Genomic DNA, 25,799 nt, shown 5'->3' with positions numbered 1-25,799 from the left:
CTACAGAGTAGCAAGTCCATTGGCAGTTAATATACCCACTTAAAGATGACCTTTCATGTCCTCAGGCACATGCGGTGTAATACACCGCAAGAAAGCCAACAGTCGATTTTCCTGTTCTGTGCCCCAGCAATGATGCTGAGTGGTGAGGAACACTGGATGGTAAGGAACGCGCAATAGAAACTACCGTGAGGAGGGGCGTTCCTGACAGACTGTCAGAATCGCCCTTCTGACACTGAAGAGCTATGGTACCGGCACCAATAGTTCTTCAGCGAGGGCACAGAATGGAAAAGCCAGTAGTGCACTGAATCCAGTGCACTGTCAGCTTTCTGGCGGTGTATTACACCGCATGTGCCCGAGGACGTTGAAGGTCCTCTTTAAGGCTAAGGCCACACATTGCGAAAAAGCTGCTTTCTTTATTGCAGATTTTGGAGGGGAATAGAAAAGACTTTCAGACAATTGCTGTTGTTATACTCTGCTGTTCCTTGCTTTTTTTTTTAAAGGGGCTCTATCATAGGGAAAAGTAATTTATAACTAAGCACATACATGCATAGCCTTTAGAAAGGCTATTTCACACCTACATTTGTATGTAATTTGGCTCAGTAGTTTTTGAATGAGCCAGTTTTTATTCATATGCTAATTAGCCTCCAGCAAGCACAGGAAGTTCTCAGCGAGCTCTCCTCTCTCTGCTGTGTGTGCGAGCAGGGAGATGAATCATCATCAGCAGCCTGTGTCCCCGGTTTGACCAAGGTGCAGTTTTCCCTGTGATCGCCGGCACCCGGAGTAAGCTCCGGGGCCGGCGTCACTTTGCTATGACAGCCTGGAGCCTTGTGAGGTTCCCCAGCCTGTCATTCTATTCTACACTAGGTAGCCTGCAACAGAAGCAGCGGTATTTTGCAATGCATTAGCATTGTAATGCATTGCATTAGTGATCAGACCTCCTGGGGTTCAAGACCCCTAGGGGGTCTAACATGCAAAAAAAAAAAAGTTTTAAAAAATTAAAAATATTAAAAAGTTCAAATAACCCCCCTTTCCCTAGAACACATATAAAAGTACTTAAATACTGTGAAACACATACACATTAGGTATGCCTGTGTCTGAAAACGCCCGCTCTACAAATAAACACCATTGCGGGAAAAAAAGTCAGAAGTGCCAAACCGCCGTTTTTTCACCGTTTACCTCTGATAAAAATTTGAAAAAAAAAAGTGATCAGATTAAAAGCAATTCCCCAAAATGGTATAACTAAAAAGTACACCTGACACCACAAAAAAAAAAAAAAAAAGCCCTATACATCCCCGTACACGGAAGTATAAAAAAGTTATGGGTGTCAGAATATGGAAACTTTTAGAAAAAAAGTTTAGGATTTTTGTTAAGGGATTATAATGTAAATAAAACCATATAAATTAGGTATCCTAGGAATCGTACTGAAACATAGAATTTTGGCAGCACAGTGAACGCCATAAAACCGAAGCCCGTAAGAATGTTGCAAAAATGCACTTTTTCTACAAATCTTTTTTCCAGCTTCCCAGTATATTGTACAGAATAATTAATGGTAACATCATGAAGAAAAATTTGTCTCGCAAAGATTAAGACCTCATATGGCTCTGAGAATGGAAAAATAAAAAAAGTTATGGGGTTTGGAAGGAGGGGAGTCAAAAATGAAAAACGAAAATCGAATATTAAATTAAATGAAACCCCCAAGGCTTGCAGCTGTGAATAAAAGAACAATAAACAACTTACACTAGGTTCACACTAGCGTTCGGGTCTCCGTTCTGTGGTTTCCATCTTCTGCATGCAAAAGACGGAAACCTGTCAGATCGGGTCCGGCCGTGAGCGGCGGTGAGCGTTTTATGCTCTCCGCTGCAAAACCGTTTTTTTTTTTTTTTTTAAATCGGACAGAGAGTACTGCACGTCCGACTGTGTCTGGTTTTAAAAAAATGGTTTCGCGGCGGAGAGCATAAAACGCTCACCGCCGCTCACGGCCAGACATCTTTCAAACCCATTCAAATGAATGGGTATGAAAGAGTCCTGCAGGTTTCCATCTACTGCCTCTATTTTGTGCAGGAAACGGAAACCTGCATGAACGTAGACCGGGCGCAGATGTGAACGAGCCCTTAAAAAAAGAGGGAAAAAATTATGTAAGTAATATTTTTTTTTCTCACTGACCTTTAGATGGCTCCTTTTAGTATAATGGGTCAGTTTTATGTTTGCGTGTTGTTTTTTATTTTTATTTTTTGTTTAGAGACAGCACTTTGATAAAGAGCCCAAAGAGGTTGTAACTAAGTATGTGTTGCCATTACTCGTAATACATACAATGTTTGGGTGCATTCACACTGAGTAAACGCTAGCTTATTTTGTAGAGTAAAATTACACTTGTAAATTTTGCTATCCCATTGACTTCAATGATATTTTTTTACAAGTGTAAAAATACGCCTGTAAAAAATACGCCTGTAAAAAATACGCCTCTAAAAATACGCCTGTAAAATGTCATTGAAGTCAATGGGATAGCAAAATTTACAAGTGTAATTTTACTGTACAAAATAAGCTAGCGTTTACTCAGTGTGAATGCACCCTTTCTCAATCTTTTTATGCAAAGTACCCCCTAGAGCAGTGATGGCGAACCTTTATGAGACAGAGTGCCCAAACTGTAACCAAAACCCAATAAATTATCGTGGAGTGCCAACACGGCAATTTAACCTTAAAACTCTTTGGATCCACAATTGTGGACCCACAAATTACAGTCGTGTGAATGGGGCTTTACAGAGCTTGTACTGAAAGGTCTGTACACAGTATAATCTGCCCCGCAGTGGCCCACACACACACACACTACAATCTGCCCTGCAGTGGCCCCTCCCACACAGTACAATCTGCCCTGCTGTGGCCCCCACACACACAGTACAATCTGGCCCCCCCAAAGGATTATATCTGTATACTCTAAAGTAGCCCCCTCCCCATACAGCATGAGATGGTCCACAGTAGCCCCCTCCCCACACAGCATGAAGTGGTCCACAGTAGCCACCTCCCAACACAGCATGAAGTGGTCCACAGTAGCCCCCTCCCCACACAGCATGAAATGGTCCACAGTAGCCCCCTCACCACACAGCATGAAATGGTCCATAGTAGCCCCTCCCCACACAGAATGAAATGGTCCACAGTAGCCCCCTCCCCACACAGCATGAAATGGTCCAATGTAGCCCCTCCCCACACACGAGATGGTCCTCAGTAGCCCCCTGCCCACACAGCATGAAATGGTCCACAGTAGTTCCCCCTCTCCAAACGGCATGGAATGGTCCACAGTAGCCCCCCCACAGACAGTACATATACACAAATATACTTACCTGAATTGCCACCGGGCGTCCTCTCTTTCCTATTCACTGTGGGCGCTGATGACTTATGTCATCACGTCCGCGCTGGTCCAGAGGTCACACTCTGTATAGTCAATGTAGGCTGTGCGTACCGCATGGACTATACTGACAGCTTTCAGCTGGATGTGCATTGCTCACTAACGGGGAATCCTGTACTGGACTCCCCGTTACTGAGCGATCCAGGCGACCACACGCGTGCCAGCATAGAGGGCTCTGCGTGCCCTCTCTGGCACGCGTGCCATAGGTTCGCCATCACTGCTCCAGAGAGTCCCAACTGAGTACCCCTAAAGTAGCAATCTCTTAGAAATGACCTATAATAGTTATATAGTGTATGTTATGTAATTACACCCATGACTACTTCAAGAATTTTTAGGAATTATCTAATGACTGGCACAGGGTAATTGAGATTCCTATTTTCATAAAGGGCAATAGATCTTTCCCAGGTAACTTTGCAGCTGGTATTATTACCCTTATGCACCCCAATTCCTGTGGGACTACAAATGCCAGAATGCCACCTATATCTCTGTGAAAAGCAGAGCAAGTATGTATGCTGGGAGTTGCACTTAAATAACAGCTGGAATGCCAAATGTTGCCTACACTACTATAGACCATTGAGTTAACCACTTCTCCCGCAGACATTTTTCGATTTTCCAAATCCCATTGCGTTGTTATTTTTCTGTCATATGAGGGTTTAATGTTTGCAAGACAAATTGTACTTTGTAAAGGTACCATTTAATATTCTATACAATATACTGGGAAAGAGGGGGAAAAAATTAGAATGGGGTGGAATTGGAGAAAAACTGCATGTGTGCAACTTTGTTACTCTTTTTACCCATTATGGCATTTTCCATATGGGAAAAATATTTTATATGTTTGAAGACTGGGCGTTTTCGATTGTGGAATGCTCGATCCCAGACAATCAGATTAACTCCCAATTTCCACAGTTTCAAGCGCAAACTGAAGACAAATCTTTTCAGACAGGCCTATCCCAATTCCTAAAGTAATCCTTTTCGTATCGTAATTAGAATCCCCAAAATCTAACCCTCCTCTGTTCCAGCTCCCACATAACCTCACATGATACGATGCTATTTCAGGCTAACTCTATATGTCCAAGCACCATCCACATGTTAAAGGACACGACTGTTGACGGCTCATAAAGTCTTATGTTTGTGTAATGACAGTCACCAAAGACAGATTCCAAAGGCAAGTGCCTCCCACAGTCTTTCGGAAGAGGCCAGCGCTCCTTTCGGACCTACCGCCCTTCAAGAGGTCGCTTCCAAAGGCGCTCAGGAGGTCAATCCAGAGGAGGCGGTCGGGGCGCCTCCCAGGAGGCGATGAGAGGCATATGACTATCTCGGCCCTCCGCACCGCGCTCCCGCGACAGTAGGGGGTCGCCTTTCCGCTTTCGCCTCACAGTGGTCCCGACATATCAAGCACCCATGGGTCCTCGACATTATACACAGCGGCTACAAGATCAGCTTCGCTGCTCCACCTCCAGACAAGTACATCAGGACCCGCCCTCTTCAGGGCACCAAACAACTTCATCTGGAAGAATCCATACAAGAGTATGTGAACAAGGCTGCGTTGGAACCGGTACCTATGGAGGAACGGGGCCTAGGAGTCTAGTCCCCAGTGTTCCTAGTCCCAAAAGCGTCCGGAGGTTGGCGCATGATCATAGATCTCAGATACCTAAAATCGGTATATTTGCAGAGTCCGGTTCCGTATGGAGACCATCAAGTCGGTCCTTCCCTTTCTGCAGCCAGGAGATTTTTTCATCACCCTAGATCTAAGGGACGCTTATCTCCATGTGCCATTTTCCCTACACAGAAGGTACCTAAGGATTGCCGTCCGCCTAGGCGGGAAACTTTGCCATTTCCAGTTCAAAGCTCTCCCATTCGGTATATCATCCCCCCCCCCCCCTTCACCAAGGTGGTGGCCCCGGTCGTAGCCGCCCTGCGTCTCCAAGGGATATTTATTGTCCCTTATCTGGACGACTGGCTCCTAAAAGCCCAGTCAAAGGAGACCCTCGCCACACAGTTGAGTATCACCGTGGCTTTCCTAACCGAGCTGGGCTGGCTGGTGAACTGGCAGAAGTCAGTATTGGTTCCTTCCACCCGGGTGCAATTCCTGGGTTTCAATCTGGATTCTCTCAGCATGATGATCTCCCTGCCCTCTCCACGCAAGGAGAAGATTGGTCAAGCGGTACTACACCTTTCCCGCACCCGGAAGGTTACGATAAGGACAGCAATGAAGGTCCTAGAGCTAATGTCCGCGACCATCGAGGCAGTTCCCTGGGCGTTATGGCATATGCGCCCTCTTCAAGCCGAGATCCTGAGAGAATGGAACTACAGTCCCAGAGGACTGCAGAAGCCTATCCAGTTAACCATCAGGACCCGTCGATCACTGAAATGGTGGTCCCAGCTCAAAGACGGGAGGTCCACGGCCCAGACTTCCTGGACCCTGTTTACCACAGATGCCTCTCTCTCGGGCTGGGGAGCGCATCTGGAGGAGACCCTAGCCCAAGGTACCTGTAATCAACTGGAGAGGACCCGTTCCTCCAACTGGCGCGAGCTGATGGCAATATACCGCACCCTCCTGGCCTTTGCCCCTTATCTAAAGGGAGCAGCGGTGAGAGTAAGATCAGACAATCTGACAGCGGTTCATTATGTCAACAAACAAGGGGGAACCAGATCCCCCTCACTCATGGAGGTGACAGACCGCATTTTCACCTGGGCAGAAGACAACATATCCCAATTGTCAGCGGTGCACATCAGAGGACAGCTCAACATCCTAGCGGATCAACTGAGCAGAGGCCTAGCGACGAGAGGCGAATGGTCGCTGGATCCAGGTATATTTCATCATCTTACACAGAAATGGGGTCTCCCCGAGGTGGACCTGATGGCCACCCAATACAATGCCAAGGTAGAGGTATTTTGCTCCCTCTACCGGGAGGACAATCCCTTGGCAATAGATGCCCTGTCGATACCATGTCAAACTAGTTTACGTTTTTCCTCCAATTCCAATGATTCCGAAGGTATTAGCGAAGCTCAGGCAGGACCAGACATCGGCAATTGTGATCATGCCATTCTGGCCAAAAAGGGCATGGTTTACCCACCTCATGTCAATGAGTCGAGGGACCTACTGGAGACTTCCACTAGTCCACAACCTGGTAACTCTGAACAGTCAGCTCTGCCAGGACCTGGACAGGTTCAACCTCACTGCCTGGAGGTTAACCGCACCGTTTGTGGAGACAGAGGATTATCCCAGGTCGTCCTGAGGACACTGGACAGTTCAAGAGCAGACTCTACCAACCGCAGCTACCAGAGAATTGCACGGATTTATCAGGAATGGTGCATAGAGAGTCGGGCCGACAATTCGGCTATTGAAACAGTTCTGGAGTTTCTGCAGGGTGGCCTGGACAAGGGATTAACTCCGGCCACCTTAAAGGTGCATGTCTCGGCACTGTCTGCTCACTTAGGGACTCGGTTGTCTCAAAATCCTCTGGTTAAACAATTTTTGAAAGGGGCCTCTAAGCTCCGCCCTCCAGTGCAACCACCAGTCCCGCAGTGGGACTTAGCCTCGGTGCTTCAGGGACTGTGTGAACCACCCTTCGAACCCTTGTCTGAGGTAGACTTAAGATACCTCACACTTAAGGTAACATTTTTATTGGCTATAACATCCGCCAAAAGGGTTGGAGAGTTACAGGCTCTATCAGCTTCAGAGCCTTATATTCAATTTTTTCCCGACAGGGTCCAACTGCGGTTTGTCCATGGGTTCCTACCCAAGGTTCCCACTCCTGGCAATATTAACCAGGTGATATCCCTACCCTCCTTTTTTCCTTCCCCTACCTCAGAACAGGAGGAGAAGTTGCATAGCTTGGACCTGGTGAGGGCCTTGCGCATATATTTGGAGCGGACAAACCCCTTTCGTAAGTCAGAAAATTTACTCATCAACATATTTGGTCACAACAAGGGTAACAAGACCTCCAAAGTTACCGTGTCGAAGTGGATAAAGGAGGCCATCATTGGGTCCTTACAAGCTCAAGACCTGCCCGTTCCAGCGTGTCTGCGGGCCCACGCTACCAGGGCCGTATCTGCCTCCTGCGCAGAAAGGCATTCCCTCTCGGTGGACCAAATATGTAGTGCAGCTTCCTGGAACTCTCACCTGACGTTTGCTAAGCATTATAGGCTTGGCTGGCGCACCTCCGATGCAGTGGCCTTTGGGCATACCGTTTTAGCTACGGCCTGCCAGAGTCACCCTCCCTAGTGGGGTACTTTCTTGCTAGATCCCCATGTTGTGCCGCTGTTTGGCGTAGGGGGAACGAAAGATTATGAAGATAATCTGTTTTCCCTTAGCCCAAACAGCGGCACAAGTCTCCCTCCCTTTTATTTCAGATTTTCTGTCTGTAAGGAAGATGGATTATTCTTGTGACTAACACAGGGGGGGGTTGGAGAGGTCTCTCTGATCTAATATAGGGGAGGGGGAGGTTGTTTTGTTAGTTAAGTAAACTTATTCCACCTGTCCTAATCAGTACACAGGGGCAGGAATACCCCATGTTGTGCCGTTGTTTGGGCTAAGGGAAACCAGATTATCTTCATAATCTTTCGTTCTGTCTGTATTTGAATCCTACAAATTGTACAGCGCTGCGGAATATGTTGGCGCTATATAAATAAAATGTATTATTAATTTGTTTATGTTTATTTCTCTTAACTTATATTTATTTTAAATCTAAGGAAAGGGAGTGATTTGATTTTTTTTTATTGATGTTCGTCCAATAGACTACGTACAACATTTTTTTATGGATATGCAAATCAGCCTGGAAGTGGGCAGCATGGCGGCCTGGCAGCACTGGTGTCCAAGGTTCAAATCTGGCCAAGGACAACATCTGTAAATAATTTCTATGTTCTCTATGTGGGTTTCTTCTCACACTCCAAAAACATACTGATAGGGAATTTATATTGCAAGCTTTATATGGGACAGTGACCACAAGGTCTGTGAAGCCTTGCAGAATATTTTGACGATATATAAGAGAAGTTAATAAATTAATAAGTGCATCTGATGTGCCAGATTTGCAGACAGTAGCTAATGCTCTGACTCTCCTCTGTGTCTTTCCTTTAGTTGTGATTGATATGTTTAGCCTCTGCCGCCATTACAATTTTGTGTAGGTAAATCTGGTAAATTCGTCTCCACTCCTAATGCACTTGCTGGCTGATTTGAAGATCTTTAAAAAGATTATTATCCCTACATTGCTTCATCAGTTTGTGGCCACAAAGATATGTTTCTGCTCCTACAACAATCCTCCACATGGCAGTGTTATTGGTCTGGGAGGATATTTGGACCTGACAGATTCCCTTTAACATATTCCCACTGGTTTCATTTATGATTTTCGTTTCTGACTCCCCAGCTTCTAAACCCCATAACTTTTTTTTATTTTTCCATTCACAGAGCCATATGAGGGCTTAATGTTTGTGGGGCAAATTGTTCTTCATAAGGGGGCATTCACACAATGTAATGCGGTGTTGATTCTGACACGTAAACTCGTGTCAGAATCAATGCTGCAAAACAGAATCCCATTGACTTCAATGGGTTCCATTTAGCGCGTTTAACACATTTAAATCAGCGGGAGGCTTTTTAACCCATTGAGCAATGTGTTACGCGTGCTAAACAAAACCCATTGAAGTCAATGGGATTTTGTTTTGCAGCGCTGATTCTGACACGAGTTTCCGTGTCAGAATCAACGCCGGGTTACATCGTGTGAATGCCCCCTAATAGTTCACTGTGCAGCCAAAATACGTCACTTGTATTCTAGGTTTTGGTACGATTCCAGGAATAACACACTTATATAGTCTTATTTACATTTTAACCCCTTAACAAAAATCCAAAACTTTGCAAAAAAAATAAAAATAAAAAATTGTTAAAGTTGCCATATTCTAACACCCAGAACTTTTTTATTTCCGTGTATGGGGATGCAATGGACATCTAATCTTGCAGGGCCAGGTGTACTTTTTATTTATACCATTTTGGAGAATGTCTATTGCTTTTATCACTTTTTAAATTTTTATTTTTTTTTTAATTATAGACAAATTATAGGCATTCACCATTAAGGAAACATTTTTATAAGTTTGTAAATCTGCTGTTTTCGGACACAAAGATACCTAAATGCGTATGTTTTTCACAGTAAGATTTTATCGGTGATTTGAATTTTTAATTCTTTTAAAATGTTTTAAATTTTTTTTTTCCGATTTTTTTTTATGCTGTACTTATTAGACCCTTAGGAGGTCTTGAACCCCATGGGGTCTTATCACTAATACAATGCATTACATTGCTAATGCATTACAAAATACCCGCATTTGTAATAAATGCCAGACAAGCCTATGAGACTTCAACAATGTCATGGCAACAGATCGCTGGTGCCTGGAACAAGATCCAGGGCAGGTTATGACCATAATGGCACTTTGGTCAGCATTAACTGAGGTGTCATATAATACAGCATAGATCCGGGGACTATGGCGTTCGCTCAGTTCCTGAACGACCATCATATTTAAATACATGAAATCCGCCCTACTCTATTCACTCAATCTTGCAGTCTACCTTTCACTCAGGCTGAAAATTGATCATAAATCACACCCCAACACAGTCCACACACCCCAGATACACACTGCTACCTCTACGAACTTTAACAATCAGATGCAAAAACACTTTAAAATGGGTAATGAGTTCATAAAGCAAACATGAATACCCGTTAAATTGAATAATTTAATACCAAAGGGTTATGTGCTGATATATATTTAGAGAGAGAGAGAGAGAGAGAGAGAGAGAGAGAGAGAGAGAGAGAGAGAGAGAGAGAGAGAAAGAGAAAGAAAGAAAGAAAAGAAAGACAAAGGTGAGAAAACAAGCAAAATAGTTTGTAAAATAAAAGGGAGAAAAGATTAACAAAAACTTTGCGACTTACAGTCATTTTGTTTTAATGGAACGTATAGTATCTCAGCTACATATTGTATAAAGGTGAGCTCCTGGCTCATTAGGATAAGCCTCCTGCCAGGGTACCTCCCTCCTCTCACTTCATAAGGAGGGGGATGAACTGCTTCATCTTTACCTTGAAAAGCTGGGAAATTAAATGCCCTATCTCCACCTGGAAATGTTGAGCACATGCAGACCTCTGAGGTCAAAGAAATTCCTGTTACAACCTACCTCTCTTATGCTTGTTTAAAAGTTGTTAATGCCATAAACCTAGTTTGTCCTGTGTTACTTTCAAAGAGTGTGCTGTGACCAGACTCTGGTAGTAAAACAACAGGGGATCCTGTGATAATAGAAAGATATAAGTATCATTCCTGACTACCCCCTACACACTACATAGAAACACGCATATGCAATATAATACATTGATGATTCATACAAGTAAGGTTCCTCCCCCTTTCAAAAAGGAAAATTGAAACCACCATTTTTAAACTCACAATCATTAACCAGTAACAAAAGCATAAGTCAGTACCGTAAACCCAGTTCCTATATGCAGGACCACTGTCAGCCTTTGATCACTGAACTCATTGCCTACTGCTGCTGATAGACTGGAAGTATACTGTCTCCACCCACTGGAAGGAGTTGTGAACTGGTTAACCCTTTTATTGCTGCGCATCTCAGCAGTTACATTCAGGGTAGGACTATTGTCCCCAGCATCCAACAATTTATGACAGTTATAGTCATGAAGCCCTGTGTTAGGGGGTGACCTGGTACCTCCTCTGGTAGTGAGCCCTCCTGTTACCTCTTTCCTGGGGACTCCTAGGCCTAGGTTGGACCACAGGCTGAGCACCCTCATGAGAGTCTCTGCTTTCCAGCTTCCACTCCCCTGTTCTGTACTGGAGTAAGGTAAGGAAGGAACCTCAAGCACCTCTACCAGGCCAGAGTATGATTCCAGAGTATAATGATAGCAGCTTTTGTGGGGTTTGCAGGCCTGCAGCCTCACTTACCGATCCCCGCTCCTGATCATAGCTGCATCCATAGAAAGGAAAGCACAGGCAGCCATGAGCAGGAGCCGGGATTGGTAAGTAAAAAGGACCCATTACCTGCTGGGGTTACTCCAGCAGGTAACAGCCTACTAAAAAAAAAACAAAATAAACATCAGAGGCCCGCCGGGCCCCCTAATATTCCGGGCCTGTGTCAGCAGCTACCACTGCTAACCTGGTCGTTACGCCACTGGTAAATGCTATTATTTCTGGTGAGGACAGTTTGCTATCTGCCATGTGTGATAAAGAATACATTATTTTGCTTCTGCTTACTATATTAGTTTTTATTCTCTCTTATTTGGTAATGTTATTGTTTGTATTTTGCTGGGAAAACAAGTGTAAAATAAACAAAATGTTCTAATCCTCATAGAAACAAACACTATTAATCAACCCAGATGCATTTTCAGCTACTTAGCATAGGTCTTCATTTTTGTGAGTGCATATGAATAGTGCACAGCATTTATTTCCAGAGGTCAACGCAAACAAAACTGTGCAGGTTGCAAATGTAATGACAACAATATGCTTTTAAACCACTCTCCTGAACAAACATAAGAGAAAGCCGTATGCTAGCAAATTATCATACTGCTTTGTTACAGAATATGATATATCTGAGTTGTTACCAAAAACTACCGTAAGGCTTCTGTTTTAGCAAAAAAGTAATCAAAAAAGAATTTAAGATGTCATTTATATTGGGGGTCTTGCTCTCAACACCCCAACAATCATCTGTTTGAAGAGGTTGCAGAACTTGTGCAAATGCTGCAGCCTCTTCATTATTTACATTGGGTATCAGCACTGTCCCTGCCAGTGTTGGACTGGTGTGACTGGGGTTCTTAGGACCCACCAGTGAGATTCATTCTAGTGACCCACTATAGAGATATATCCAAATATTACCTGACTGCCATTTTTTCAGTGTTAGCCTGCTACCTAGCCCTTGCCTTAAAGGGATCCTATCATTAGAATTCCTTTTTTTCTAACTAACACGTAGGAATAGCCTTAAGAAAGGCTATTCTTCTCCTACCTTTAGATGTCTTCTCCGTGCCGCTATTCAGTAGATATTCCGTTTTCCGTCTTTATGCAAATGAGTTCTCTTGCAGCACTCGCGGCGGGCCCAATGCTGCAGGAGAACTCTCCAGTGCCGCCTCCATCTTCTTCAGGAACCGGCCTCTACACGTTGTCATCCGTCCTGGCTTTCAATCTTCTACGCATGCGCAATTGGCTCTGCCAGCAGGCAGAGCCAACTGCACCTATGCGTGGCTGTTTTTTTTATGGCTGCGCTCTTGTAGTAAGTGGCCACAAATGAATGGCCACGCGTAGGTGCAGTAGCTGCTATTGTGCTAATCACTTAACCTGGGCAATATAGAAGATTGATTGATGCCAGCAAAAGACCACACGGTCCATCAAGCCCTTATGTTATTACCATTTTATCTTGCGATAGACATGTATGTAGGAGACTGAAGATGTTACCCAGACATTGATTTATTCTGAGCAAAGTTACAAACTTGAACATTTTAACTCCCCATTAATAAGAAGGCCTTTCTCCTCTCTCTACCTTTTGACAGATAAGCAGTACAGTACAAAGTCCAAACAGATGAGGCTGCAAAACATAATGAAGTCCTTATTATGGGGGACTGTAACTACCTGGAAATCACAACTAGAGCAGAGCACAACAAGAGGCGAGGCACTTTTAGACCTAATTTTGAAAACAGCCCTAATAGATTGTCAAAAAAAAAATCATACTCACCTGTCCCCGCTGCTTCACTGGCTTCCCAGCATGGTCCGGTCCTTCAGCTCCAGTGTCTTTTCAAAGTGAAACTGGCTGGGACATCACGGATCTCTTCCGCTGACACCGCTGATTGGCCTCAGTGGTCACATGACCGATGAGTCCAATCAACCCCCTTAGGAAAAGACCCATGACATCACCTGCCCTTTGCTGAGGCCACTGATTGGTCCGGACTTCTGTCAGATCTCAACACTGGAAGACTGTACTGTGAGGTACTGGAGCACTTTGGAAAGGGGAGTATGATATATATATATTTTTTTCACTTCCCATTTAAAAAATTCAATGGGTTGTCCATTGTTGCTTGGACATCCCCTTTAATCTCAGTAAAGTAGTCAACAGAGGAAGATAGTGTCATATTACAGTTGATTTAAGAAAGCTGGAAGTATGGGCATTAGTATTAAGACACCTGACCTATAGCTGATATTAAGTTGGATGACATGACTCATTCACTGCTCCTGGACACATCATACATGTTGTTGCCCTGCTCCACCTGGGACAACACAGACCCCAATTTGAGTTTTGGTGATGTCTTCTTTTGTTGGGACTCCAAACAATCGTCAGAACAAGGACTGTATGTGGAATTATTTTTCCCATGAAAACAACAAAACAAAAAGCCAACAGAAAGGACCTTCAATGATTATTTTGTCATTGCAGTCAATAAGGACAGAAACAGCTACAATTGGAAAGTCTTCTGTTTGTACCTTTCACTCAGGCAAACTTTAATGTCTGTTCTGATCCCTGATGGATCCAAACAATGGAGCCTTGATGGTAGAGTGAAGCTACCCTCACTATGGTAGGAATCATTGTCTGGATTATAATTGTGGCTAAATGTATTTACTTTTGTCATTGGCATAGTACATAAGTATGTAAATGGTCCAGGGATAGGAGCTAAGTTACATTCTTATAATAGTATATTTTAACCCTGATCATGGGTTTTGATTTGTACTGTTTTCCTATGTACATGTTAAAATATAATATGTTGATTTTATATACACCACCATTTACATTAGCAAATAGTGTAGGGATGGACCTCCGCATATGACTGCATTCCTCTGCTTGCAAATACTAAAATGTATACACCTTAGGTAATCACGCATTCTTACGTTGTCGCATGGAGGTCTATTTGTAGAACATTACAGACATCACATATCAAAATACATTCCAATGAGCTTTAAATATTTTCACTCTTGCCAAAGAAAACCATTATCCGACAACAACAGAAGCTGGGATTGAAATCTGTCAAGACTAAATGGACATTTGTTTTAGCCTTTGATTTGATCCCCACCTTAAATAATTCAGTATACAAATATAACACCGATAATACAACGAAACAATTCCACATCAAATGACAAATGTGAATGGTAAATATAGAAAATGTTGCAACTAACACATTTGGCTTTGACATCTGGAGTGGCCACTTGACCTTTGGTCTCTTAATCTTTTGGAAATGGAATGCATTTACAACCTTTCAAGTACTCTTTGTGCGAACCCTAGGTGCTCAGCAAACACATTAATTATGGGTAGGACCTTTGGGTCTTACAAATAGATATTTTCCATTTATAGACTTATCCACAGACACTCTCTTCATCATCTCACCTAAGTATATCAGACTTGTATTTACTTTATTCAGTTTGTCTTATGCCAGGTATTTCCTTATAAGAACAATAGACCCCTGCCAAGAGAGTAAGAGAACTGATGTTATTTAAAGACGGTTGATACTTAAAATGGGATCCTCTTCCTTTTGGAAAATTTATTCTGGATTGGCTATATTACTAGATTATATAATTAGGTTTTATGAAAAACTATGCATTAATCTATAGCAGGGGTCAGCAACTCCTGGCACGGCAACTTCCCGTCTATGGTGGCTCTGCTCCCATTCTGTCATCCTCTGGCACCTAATGATCCCATCCATACCGTGGCAGCGAGGTAAGGACCATGTAACTGAGTACACGTCACACAAGCTCCCCCATAGCATTTCATTGCACTGTACAAACTAATACAGGAGCAGTCGAGGAGACTGTGTGACGTGTACAGTTGTATGGACCTCCACTCACTGCCAAGTTATAGATACGATTGATGTCTGCAGGTGATAGAGCTTAACAGTATGGGGCTGGACCGATAATCAGTTATACTGTGTATAGGGGGCACTCACTAAGATGCAATATACTGTATACAGGGGTCCTGGCATTCTACAGTATTCAGAATGCTGGACTATTTTGTGATTTACGGTATTTTTTTTTTACCTGCAATGCAAATTTTATTATAGCATCCAATGCACATATGAGCACAAATTTCACATATCTCCACATGTTTCATAATAACTTTTATATAGGAGTCGACAACACCAACACAACAAGTAAGGGGGCGTTCACACTACCGTTGGTGTCCGATTGCAGTGTCCGTTGCTACTGCAGGATTTTTTTGTCCGTTTGAAAAAATGGACAGAAAGTGTCCGTTTTTTTTTTTTAACATTGAGGTCTATGGGCAACGGACATATAACGGACAGTAACTGATGGCCATCAGTTACAGTCCGTTATTTTCTGTCCGTTTATTTTCTGCACATGCTCAGAAAGCATAAACAGCAAAATAGAAAAAACCGACAGTATAAAAAACGGACACCAACTGATGCTAACTGATACTAATGTGTCCGTTTTTTTTAACTGATCCATTAAATGGATCAGTTAAAAAAACGGACACATTAACATCAGTTAGTGTCCGTTAATGTCCATTATGATAGGTGTCCGTTTTTTTTCTTTTAAACGGACACCTTCATAACGGACACCAACGGTAGTGTGAACGCCCCCTTACTCCTCCTTGATTTTTTTTATTTAACCGCTTAAGAACACAGCCCTATTTTTCAAAACTGACACATCAATTTATGTGGCAGTAACTATAAGATACTTTAAAGGGGCTCCATCACTAGGAAAAGTCATTTTTAACTAATCACACCTTTGCATAGCCTTTAGAAAGTCTATTCCACACCTACCTATAGTAGCTATAGTACCTGTAGATTGCCTCAGTGGTTTCTGAATAAGTCAGTTTTTATTCATATACTAATTAGTCTGGTGCACGATAGATCGTGCACACCTCTCCTATTGTTTTCTATGGGAGACTGCTGCTGCTGATGATGACTCAACTTCCTGTTTGCTTCACACACATAGAAGATAATAGGAGAGAGGAGGCTGCTGGGAACTTCCTGAGGTGGCTGGAAGCTCATTAGCATATGAATAAATCGGACTTATTCAGAAACCACTGAGGCAATCTACATACTAAAGGTAAGTGTGGAATAGACTTTCTATAGGCTATGCAAGGATGTGATTAGTTAAAAATGACTTTTCCCAGTGATAGAGCCCCTTTAACTTACCCAAATGATTGAGGCAAAATGTCATTTTTTTGTGATGAATTTTTCTTCATGTTGGTGGTAAACTGGGATTGATATTTTTACATTTATTTAGTAAAAAATAGGTCATTTGATGGAAATTTGTAAAAATTAGCAATTTTCAAAATGTGAAATCCTCTGCTTTTCAAGTGGCAGTCATATCACCGGATTTTGAGGTGGATTATGCGTCAAAATCTGCCTGAAAAAACTCCATGTGAACATACAGAAAGACAGACAGAATACTGGTGAAAAATAAAGGACACACTGATAGGAAATGAATGTTACAGTGGCGTAACTACCACCATAGCAGCAGAGGCAGCTGCCACAGGGCCCGGGACATTAGGGGCCCGGTGACAGCTGCTACCGCTGCTATCATTATTCTCGGAGGTCTTTTCGGACCCCTGAATATAATGATTGGTGGTGGTGGTGGGGCCCCTGTTGGTGGAATACTTTCCACCAACAGGGGCCCCGAAGCTGCAGCAACGGCTGACACACAGGAGCTGCAGGTCTGGCTCCTCTCAGCGCTTCAGGACGCTCCCCCTCTCTCCCCCCCTCCCTTTCTCTGCCTGTCCTCTACCCACCAATGAGAGGGCTGAGGAGAGCCCAGGAGGCGGGGCTTATCCCTGCAGAGGTCCTGCCGTCCTGCAAGAGAAGAAGAAGCTGCTCCAGGAAAATGAAACTAAAGATACACAGGTACATACTGGGGTTACTATACTTATTAATATCAGGTACACAGGTACATACTGGGGTTACTATACTTATTAATATCAGGTACACAGGTACATACTGGGGTTACTGTACTTATTAATATCAGGCATTTGGGGTGATTACTTTTGTTTTAGTAACTCCATGTGGCTCATATTAATAACAGTTAACCCTATCATATCCCTCACATTAACCCCTGTGTGCCTCACCATAAGAGTTACTAATATGTGAGACATATGGGGGTAATAGTAATGAAAATACTTTATTATTACCTCCATGTCTCTCACATATCAGTAACTCTTATGTGAGGTACACAGGGGTTAATGTGAGGGACATGATGGGGTTAACTTCTATTAATATGAGGCACATGGAGTTACTAAATTGTAATGCACATGACCAGATTTTTTATCCACAATTGTCCTGGTATAGCGGTCAGCGGGTGACGTGACAGTATTTAGTCCTGTAGCGGCCACTATGGGACATAATACTGTGTGCAGGGGCCACCCTGGGGGATAATACTGTGTGCAGGGACCACTATGGGTCATAATAGAGCGCGCAGGAATGCATAGGAGGGACTCAGTCGAAATCTTCGGTGTCGGGGGGGCCCCATGTCAAAAGTTCACCACGGGGCCCCGCCATTCCTAGTTATGCCACTGGAATGTTAAAAACAACATTTTCATCTGTTTTTAATGTCTACCTTTTGCATATAGCCAAATTGGATTCACAGTCAAAGATCAATCAAAAGGGACATTTGTGTGTTCTTAAGATAGATGAGTAAAGATAATGCATAAACTCTCCTTACCTTCTATATAATTCCTTTCTGTTATGGAGTACCTCATCCATAAAACCATAAAATGTTGGACTGATTTCAATATGTTTGTTACCCTAGTCCTGTACTAAATACCTGGTAAAGGTAAAGATGTTTGTTGGTGCTCCCATGTCTGACACTCTGGACTTGTTCTTTAACTAAGGACCTCTACGCGCGTAATACATTGAAAGCAATAGGGAAAAAAGCCTCCCATTGATTTCAATGGGGAGCGCACGTATGCCGGCTCCCATTCAAATCAATGGGAGCTGCTTTTTACTCGCTCATTCTGAATGTGTTTTTACGATCAGAATGAGCGCAGCGTAACTCCGTGTGAAGGCTCCCTAAAACACCGCAACCAATATACTGCATTTTCGCAACGTGGGACCCAGTCTTAAAGTAGATTCTTGCATGATTATAAGTAAAACTTTACTGCAGTAGTATACCTAGGATAAGAACAAACCTGTAGTGAAAGTAGGTATTTTGGGTTGCATTATCATAAATATTCTGATCTAAAACAGGCCACTGGTAAGGTTTCTGCCATTCCTTTACACTCGATGCCACATATTCAGGTATAAAGACAACAATGTGCCATAATACATTACATACCACACTTACACCATTGGCAGAAATAAAATTTTCAGCTGTGTGGAGTAATCCTCTAATAAAACACTTTGGTATTATAAGTGGAGGAACAGATTATTTTCTGTGTCCTTCCTTACTATGTTACCCTAACTAATCCACATATACATATGGATCAACAATGTAAATGTATGTTATTTCAAGTTTTGACATTCTGTTCTTACCTACACAAATACTTGATACTGAACAGGCTTAAGAGCTTACTGTGTCCTAGTACTGCAGAGCAATGCTACAATGACATTAGCAAGCTATATGATTCTGTGGACTAAAAAGTGTTATGAAGTGTACAATAGGCTATGCAGAGATACAAGATGGAAGCATCTGATAGTTGGAAACATTTTTTAAACATAATAGAATAGATTACCCAATACTGACTATGCCCCATGTTGTGGAAAAGCAGCTTTTTTGTTGCAGATTTTGCTGTGTTTTTTTCAGCCAAAGCCAAGAATGGCTACAAAAAGAATGGGAAATATATAGGAAGTACTTATACTTCTACCTTCTGCTCACTCCACTCCAAGGTTTGGCTCATAAAACTTCAGCAAAATCTCCAACAAAAAAACCCAGTAAATTAAGTAAATCCTTAATATCGCCTTACTGTCCGTTTGTTGTCTGATCTTGAATCTACAATCTAATTAATATACTTGTACACTATCTCCATTGCTTTAACCATCAGATACTGAAAAACATTCAGTATTTCTCATCTTGTCCATGCTTCATAGTGCCTGGCTCAGTGCTTTTCTCTTATGCCAAGTTTACACTGATGATCGACCAATATAAAGGGTGAGCTAATTCTAACCTGTGCTTTTATTACATGCTCGCTATTTGCCTGTGTTATGCACATACAAGCAGAATATCACCTAAGATGTAACAAATACTATTTATAAAGCTGTTCAGAGGATTCTAATTCATCACCCTAAGCCATAAATTGTTAGCCATAAGGCAATGCATGCATAGTAAGCACTTAGTCAATGAAGCTTAGCTGAGAAATAGGAATTTGAGTTTTTGTTCCTATTTTTGTGACGTACTCTAGCACACGGAAAAAAATATTTATTTATAGTTATTAGAGATGAGCGAGTACTATTCGAAACGGCAGTTTCGAATAGCACACTCCCATAGGAATGAATGGGAGCGGCCGGCGCGCAGGGGGTTAAGCGGCAGGACGCCAGCCCTGGCTGCGTCCATTCATTCCTATGAGAGCGTGCTATTCGAAACTACCATTTGGAATAGTACTCGTTCATCTCTAATGGTTATTAATATGACTAGAAAATTACTGAACACACCATCTTTCTTCTGCTGTTTGAATGTTAAATAATAATTACTAGAAATACAACATGCCTATCTTTATCATATATGCTACCGAATAGGAGGGTAACCCTATCCCTTCAGGATGTTTCCCGTTAAAACCATTGTTTATTAATTAATAGTTTAAAAACACAAAAAAAATTCCCCAACAAAAAACCCACCACCCATAACCATTAAAAAAAACACACCAATCGCCCTCCAATTCAGGGGGTTAGAGCAATTCTAGATAATGCATCACACTGACGCTGGTAGCTAAAACAAGCCCAAAATACACAGTCATTGTCAAAAAGACTCCTAAAAAATCCCTTCCAGGAAGATTAATTGACCCTAGAACAGTGAAATAAAACGTCTAGATGTCTCTCAAGTTGTTCAACACGTCTAGGCAACAAAGCGGGCTAAGAATAAACATCTGAGCTAGTTTCCTATTGCTCAATTGGAAATATATTCTTAAAACTACACTGCTCTCGCTCAGGTGGGAGTGAAAAGAAACTATCTAATGCGTTTCAACAGCCTCTAGGTTTGTGTGAGGATGTCTCATCAGAGGTAGAACATATACCTAGGAACTAGCTAGCCCTTTCTTGTTTTTGAATTTCTCTAACTGTTCCTAGACTTAGGTAAATGGAGTAGAAGTTTTTCAGTTTTTCATTCCACCCTCCTGTAGTGTTGTAGTGAGGATGCAGGTCTTCTGGAATAAGTCCACTATGAGATGGTTACTCTTGTAGATCAGAACACTTTATTCCATGCTTCCATCATGGCTCCCTGTCTAACAACTCCTCCCTCTAAGCTCAACTCCTCCTCCATTACTACCTCACTGTTGCTAGGCAGACAAAGCAGAATAAGTAAGCAGAACAGAACATACAGAACATACTTATAACAACATCACACCTCCCGCTCCCCGCCGGCATTAATACACAGCCGCGCATGAGAGCCGAGGGTCAGATCTATTCAAGGCTGTAGGACTGCCTTACTCACTCAGCACTGGCCAATCACAACTCGCTCTACAGTACCAGCTTACTGCTGACATCAGAGTACTCCTGACGCTCCCCCATTTCGCCAACCCATCAGGACGACTGTAAACAATTCATACGGTAATCGAACCTCAGGTAAGTATTGTCTTCACTGTACTGTGAATAACAGCGCTCTCTTGTAGAAGATCCCCATCTCCAGAGATGCCCGGACAGACGCAGCCTTTATGGACATTTTGTCCTTATTGTAAGCAGACAACCCTACTTTTAACTCAGGAGTAAATACTGCGAAATCGGGAGGCCCTGGGTTAAAAAACCACCCCGGTTACCAGTATTACGCCCCCTACTCCTACGTCTTCGCAGGGTATTAACATTAGAGTTATATCCTGTTGATCTGTCAGAGCCTCCCCCGCCTTGTTGTAAATTAGCCTTGTGATTTCTGAATCTAGATCTTTCAAGATCTGATCCTTCGCATTCGGGCGAGGACGGCTCAGCATCCAAGACCCTCCCAGTAGACTCCTTTATAGAATAATCAAAGATTCTCCTTTCTTTAAAATCCTCTAAGTCCCTCTTAAACTGAAAATGTTTCCTTTCTTTGATATAACTGATAAATCGTTCAATTGTTTGTTGTAGTTGATTTTCTCTGCATTCAAAATCACTATTCCCTGAGAATTTCTTAACACCCTCAATCTGTTCTTTTAACTTATTTGAGTCCCCCTCTACAGCTCCATACCCCATCAACAGGGGTGTGGAGCTGTAGGGGACTTTTTGAAAGCCAGTTTGTGCGGAAACTGAACGGAAACCACATGGACCCCATTATAGTCAATGGGGTCCATGGGTTTCCCAGGTAACCGCTTTTTAATGCATATAGGTTTCCGTTTGGGGGGGTCCCCAAGTGGAATCTCCGAACGGATACCTGAATACAGATATGAATAGGACCTGAGAGGTTGAGCATGTGCACCAAGCCTTTATTTACATGGAGCCCTTCAGAGCGCTAAACGTCTTACAGTACCTGCAAAGTGGATGAGATTCTGGTTGATCTCATTCACAGATTGCAGAAAAATATCTACAGAGGATATACTACGATTTCAAAAATGTTGCGTTTTTGTAAATCGCAGTAGATCAGTTGTACTTACAGAAATACTGGTGGGTTTTCTTCTGGAACAACATGTGCATTTGATACAACGTTCTGTGTTTTTCTAATCTTCTGATGGAAATGAACACTGAAAGCACAGCATAGATGTGAACTCAGCCTTAAATGACAAAAAAACATAATTTAAAGTATTTTGTAGATACAGCACACGTAATACAATTGGGTAAACATTTAAAGGGAAATCCAGACAAAATAATCATGTGAAATGTAATAGATAAATGTCACAGAATTCACCTTACAGGTAATAGCAGATTATTTGGGCTGTTTTCCTTATTTATACAGTCCCAGGACAGGAATTTACCTAACACTGATGGCAAATACATTCAATTCTAGAAGTTATTCATCTGTAAGGCTTCATCACATTGTAATATTAGTTATCAATATCATATAATATGATCGTCTGGAATGTCAACTTACTATGGATGCTTTCCATTTAGAAGTTCAGGATCATATAAAATTAAATAAGAAAAAAATGAAAATATAAGCTGTAAGTGTAACAAAGAGATGTAGTATTCTGTAAGAGGTGAAATATTTGCAGATGATGAATATTAAGGAGCACGTAGAAATCCAAAATAGATGCAATCCACACCAGGCAATGATCCATCTGAGCTCACTGTAAAACCCTAGGCTGATCTGGTATTAGAAAGATTGGAGATACAATATGAATATGTTGTAAAGGTCATTAACCTTTCAGTTTGTAGACATAAAATCATCTTGTTTATGTGTGCCAAGACTGCTGAGCTTCTGTAATAGGAGCTGCTGTATATAAACTGTTAAAGCAACCTACTTCCAGAGGGTTAGAGCCTTCAATGCTCATGATAGAATTTCACATTGGTATGTCCCTCGTATTACAGTTGAAATAACTAGCGAAGAGTTTACATAGTTGTACTTTGACAAGAAAGCTTTTCAACATCACTTCTCTGTCTTGTTGTCATTCTTCCTTGGTATTGACATGTGAAAGAGGTATATTATAAAACACATCCGATTCAGAAACTGACTAATATACTGTGAGCATTACAAATAATTCAGACATTACTACCCTGTAAGAAACTACTTGCATTTAGATATTAGTCAATTGATTTACCAGCCCCATTTCCCATGCACAGAGGTCAACAAGGGGCACAGCCATACAGACCAAAAGCAAAGGGACCAAGCTCGGTAGTGTCTGGTCAGTGCGCTGTTCTTCAGAAATAATTGTAGCTAGAAGGAGGTAAGCGATTCGGTTACTGGCATTATTCCATACTTTACTTGGAACTACACTAAGTACTTTAGATGGCATCATATTTTATAGGAACTATTGATATCGATATAAGATTTCAATAAAAATGCAGACTTGATGACATGAACATGTACTGATAGTAAAAATCCTGGGTGACTATAAATAAAATAAAAAAAATCTACAAATTTATGCAGGACAAATCAAAAAATATATGTACACTTCATTACCAAATGTGTTTTATTGAAGCCATGCATCTAAAATGAAAACCAGTTTAGAAATAGCATCAAAAAGGATGCTGTGATTGCCCCACACCCTTGCCCGTCACCCCTCGAACCTCCTGCGTTAATATTGCGGGTTCCAAGTGGTTGCCATGGCCGCCAGGAGACTGAGAACCCAACTTCAATTCCCCTTGTGGGACATGTAAAAAGTAAAAAACAAAACACTAATAAATAAACAATATAAAGTAAAAAAAAAAAACCTTTATATTTAAAAATATATATTGTAAACAAAAATAAACAAACATGTTAGGTATTCCCACGTACCTACAAGGGTGCATTCACACGGAGGAAAATGGTGCTGAATTCGGTGTGGAATCCGCCTCAAATTCAGCGCTGAAAGAAAAGCCACCCATTGACTTCAATGGGTTCCTTCTTCTGCTGACAGACCTTTCCTTCACCCCTATATACAATCACTAGCACACACCTAACATCTCCATCTCTAAAACATCTCCAGAATCCGCCTGTGACTTTCTTATAGGCTTCATTTTGATGACGTTCACAAGACAAAATGACATCACACCTGTATTCTATAGGTTGGTCTAGTTTCGGTGAAACCAAATTTATATATATATATATATATATATATATATATATATATATATATATATATATATATATATATATATTAATAGTTTTAACTTCTTAAAAAAATCAAAAACTTTCCCCCAAAATTTCTGAGAGTCGCCATATTCTGACACTTATAATTTTTATAGTTCCATGTACAGGGATTTGTAGGAGTAGGACTGGTGTTCCCTTCTGAAGGCCTCTTCATGGCATTACACATGGCCTTCAGCATGTCAACTATACCTATGTAAACGCTGACATTATCTGTATACTGTAGGTCTAATAGGGGCAGTAATAGTGCAGTTTTCCTCTGCTGGGTTTCTGTGAAAAACGCTCAACAAAAAAACATGATGCGTTTCAGCCATGGTTCGCTATGTGGGGCCTGAGCCTAGGCTGTATTCACACAGAGTAACGCCAGGCGTTTTTTGTGTGTTTTTTGCACATAGCGCCGCGTTAACGCCGCGTTAACGCCGGTCAACGCCGCCGCGTATATGCGGCGCTACGTGGCGTTAACGCGGCGCTATGTGCAAAAAGCACACAAAAAACGCCTGGCGTTACTCTGTGTGAACACAGCCTAAACGGGTTTTTCAGAAAAAAAATGTTTGCTGAGTTATATTTAGGTCATCAATAGCATATTGATGGCGGTCTGATACACAGCGGCCTGCAGATCAGCGAATATCTTTATCCATGGTGGTATAAAAACACATTGTACAGAGCTGGAAGCTGACAGCTCGGTCTACTGTGTAGTGGTAGATGGCAAATACTGCAGCTCAGCTTCTATTGATCTGAGTGAACTCCAATATTTGCCAACTGCTCCTTCATGTGTCCAGCGGTGTCTACTTCCAGCTCCGTGCCCTGTATTTGTATAGTGAAATATTTATTGATATCAGCTAATTGGTAGAATGGTGGGGTATGACACCCAGCCTATCTGATATAATATTTTTGCATGCCAAATGACATACAAATCTCCATGTATATCACATCTGTTCTGCTGTGTACCTGTTTATCTGCCTCAAAAAGGAATATAGAATGATGGCGCTACTATGAATAATGTGTAAAATGGCGATAAAACTATATACAATAACCTAACCTGTGAACAACACAGCACTTGTGTCAGTCACTTCCCTATTGTTCCTGATCACGTGTTGTCCATTGTGCACGACTTCAGTTGTTAGTCATGTCCTCCATGAACGTGAAGTCAATTCTGATGATAGCAGCAGCTCTCTAAACTTGCCAGAGCAGCCAAAAAGAAAGTGAATTTCAGACAGCTGTAATATACACTCACCGGCCACTTTATTAGGTACACCTGTCCAACTGCTTGTTAACACTTAATTTCTAATCAGCCAATCACATGGCGGCAACTCAGTGCATTTAGGCATGTAGACATGGTCAAGACAATCTCCTCCAGTTCAAACCGAGCATCAGTATGGGGAAGAAAGGTGATTTGAGTGCCTTTGAACGTGGCATGGTTGTTGGTGCCAGAAGGGCTGGTCTGAGTATTTCAGAAACTGCTGATCTACTGGGATTTTCACGCACAACCATCTCTAGGGTTTACAGAGAATGGTCCGAAAAAGAAAAAACATCCAGTGAGCGGCAGTTCTGTGGGCGGAAATGCGTTGTTGATGCCAGAGGTCAGAGGAGAATG

At 42.1% G+C, this 25,799-nt stretch overlaps 1 protein-coding gene across 1 annotated transcript in view; it reads right to left on the bottom strand.

Moving 5' to 3' along the window:
• LOC142195519 (protein-lysine methyltransferase METTL21C-like) overlaps positions 1–22,669 on the bottom strand; it is a 43,954-nt gene extending 21,285 nt beyond the window's left edge. Inside the window, exons 1-2 of the mRNA XM_075265372.1 lie at positions 22,511–22,669; positions 22,077–22,193 (exon numbers count right to left, since the gene is read on the bottom strand). The gene's annotated coding sequence lies outside the window, so the exon portion shown is untranslated. The remainder of the gene's footprint in view (positions 1–22,076; positions 22,194–22,510) is intronic.
• Positions 22,670–25,799: the final 3,130 nt, after the last annotated feature.

Source organism: Leptodactylus fuscus, chromosome 2 (genome assembly GCF_031893055.1).
Source record: "Leptodactylus fuscus isolate aLepFus1 chromosome 2, aLepFus1.hap2, whole genome shotgun sequence".
In the NCBI taxonomy this organism is placed as follows: domain Eukaryota; kingdom Metazoa; phylum Chordata; class Amphibia; order Anura; family Leptodactylidae; genus Leptodactylus; species Leptodactylus fuscus.
This window is presented reverse-complemented; position numbering and strand designations above follow the sequence as displayed.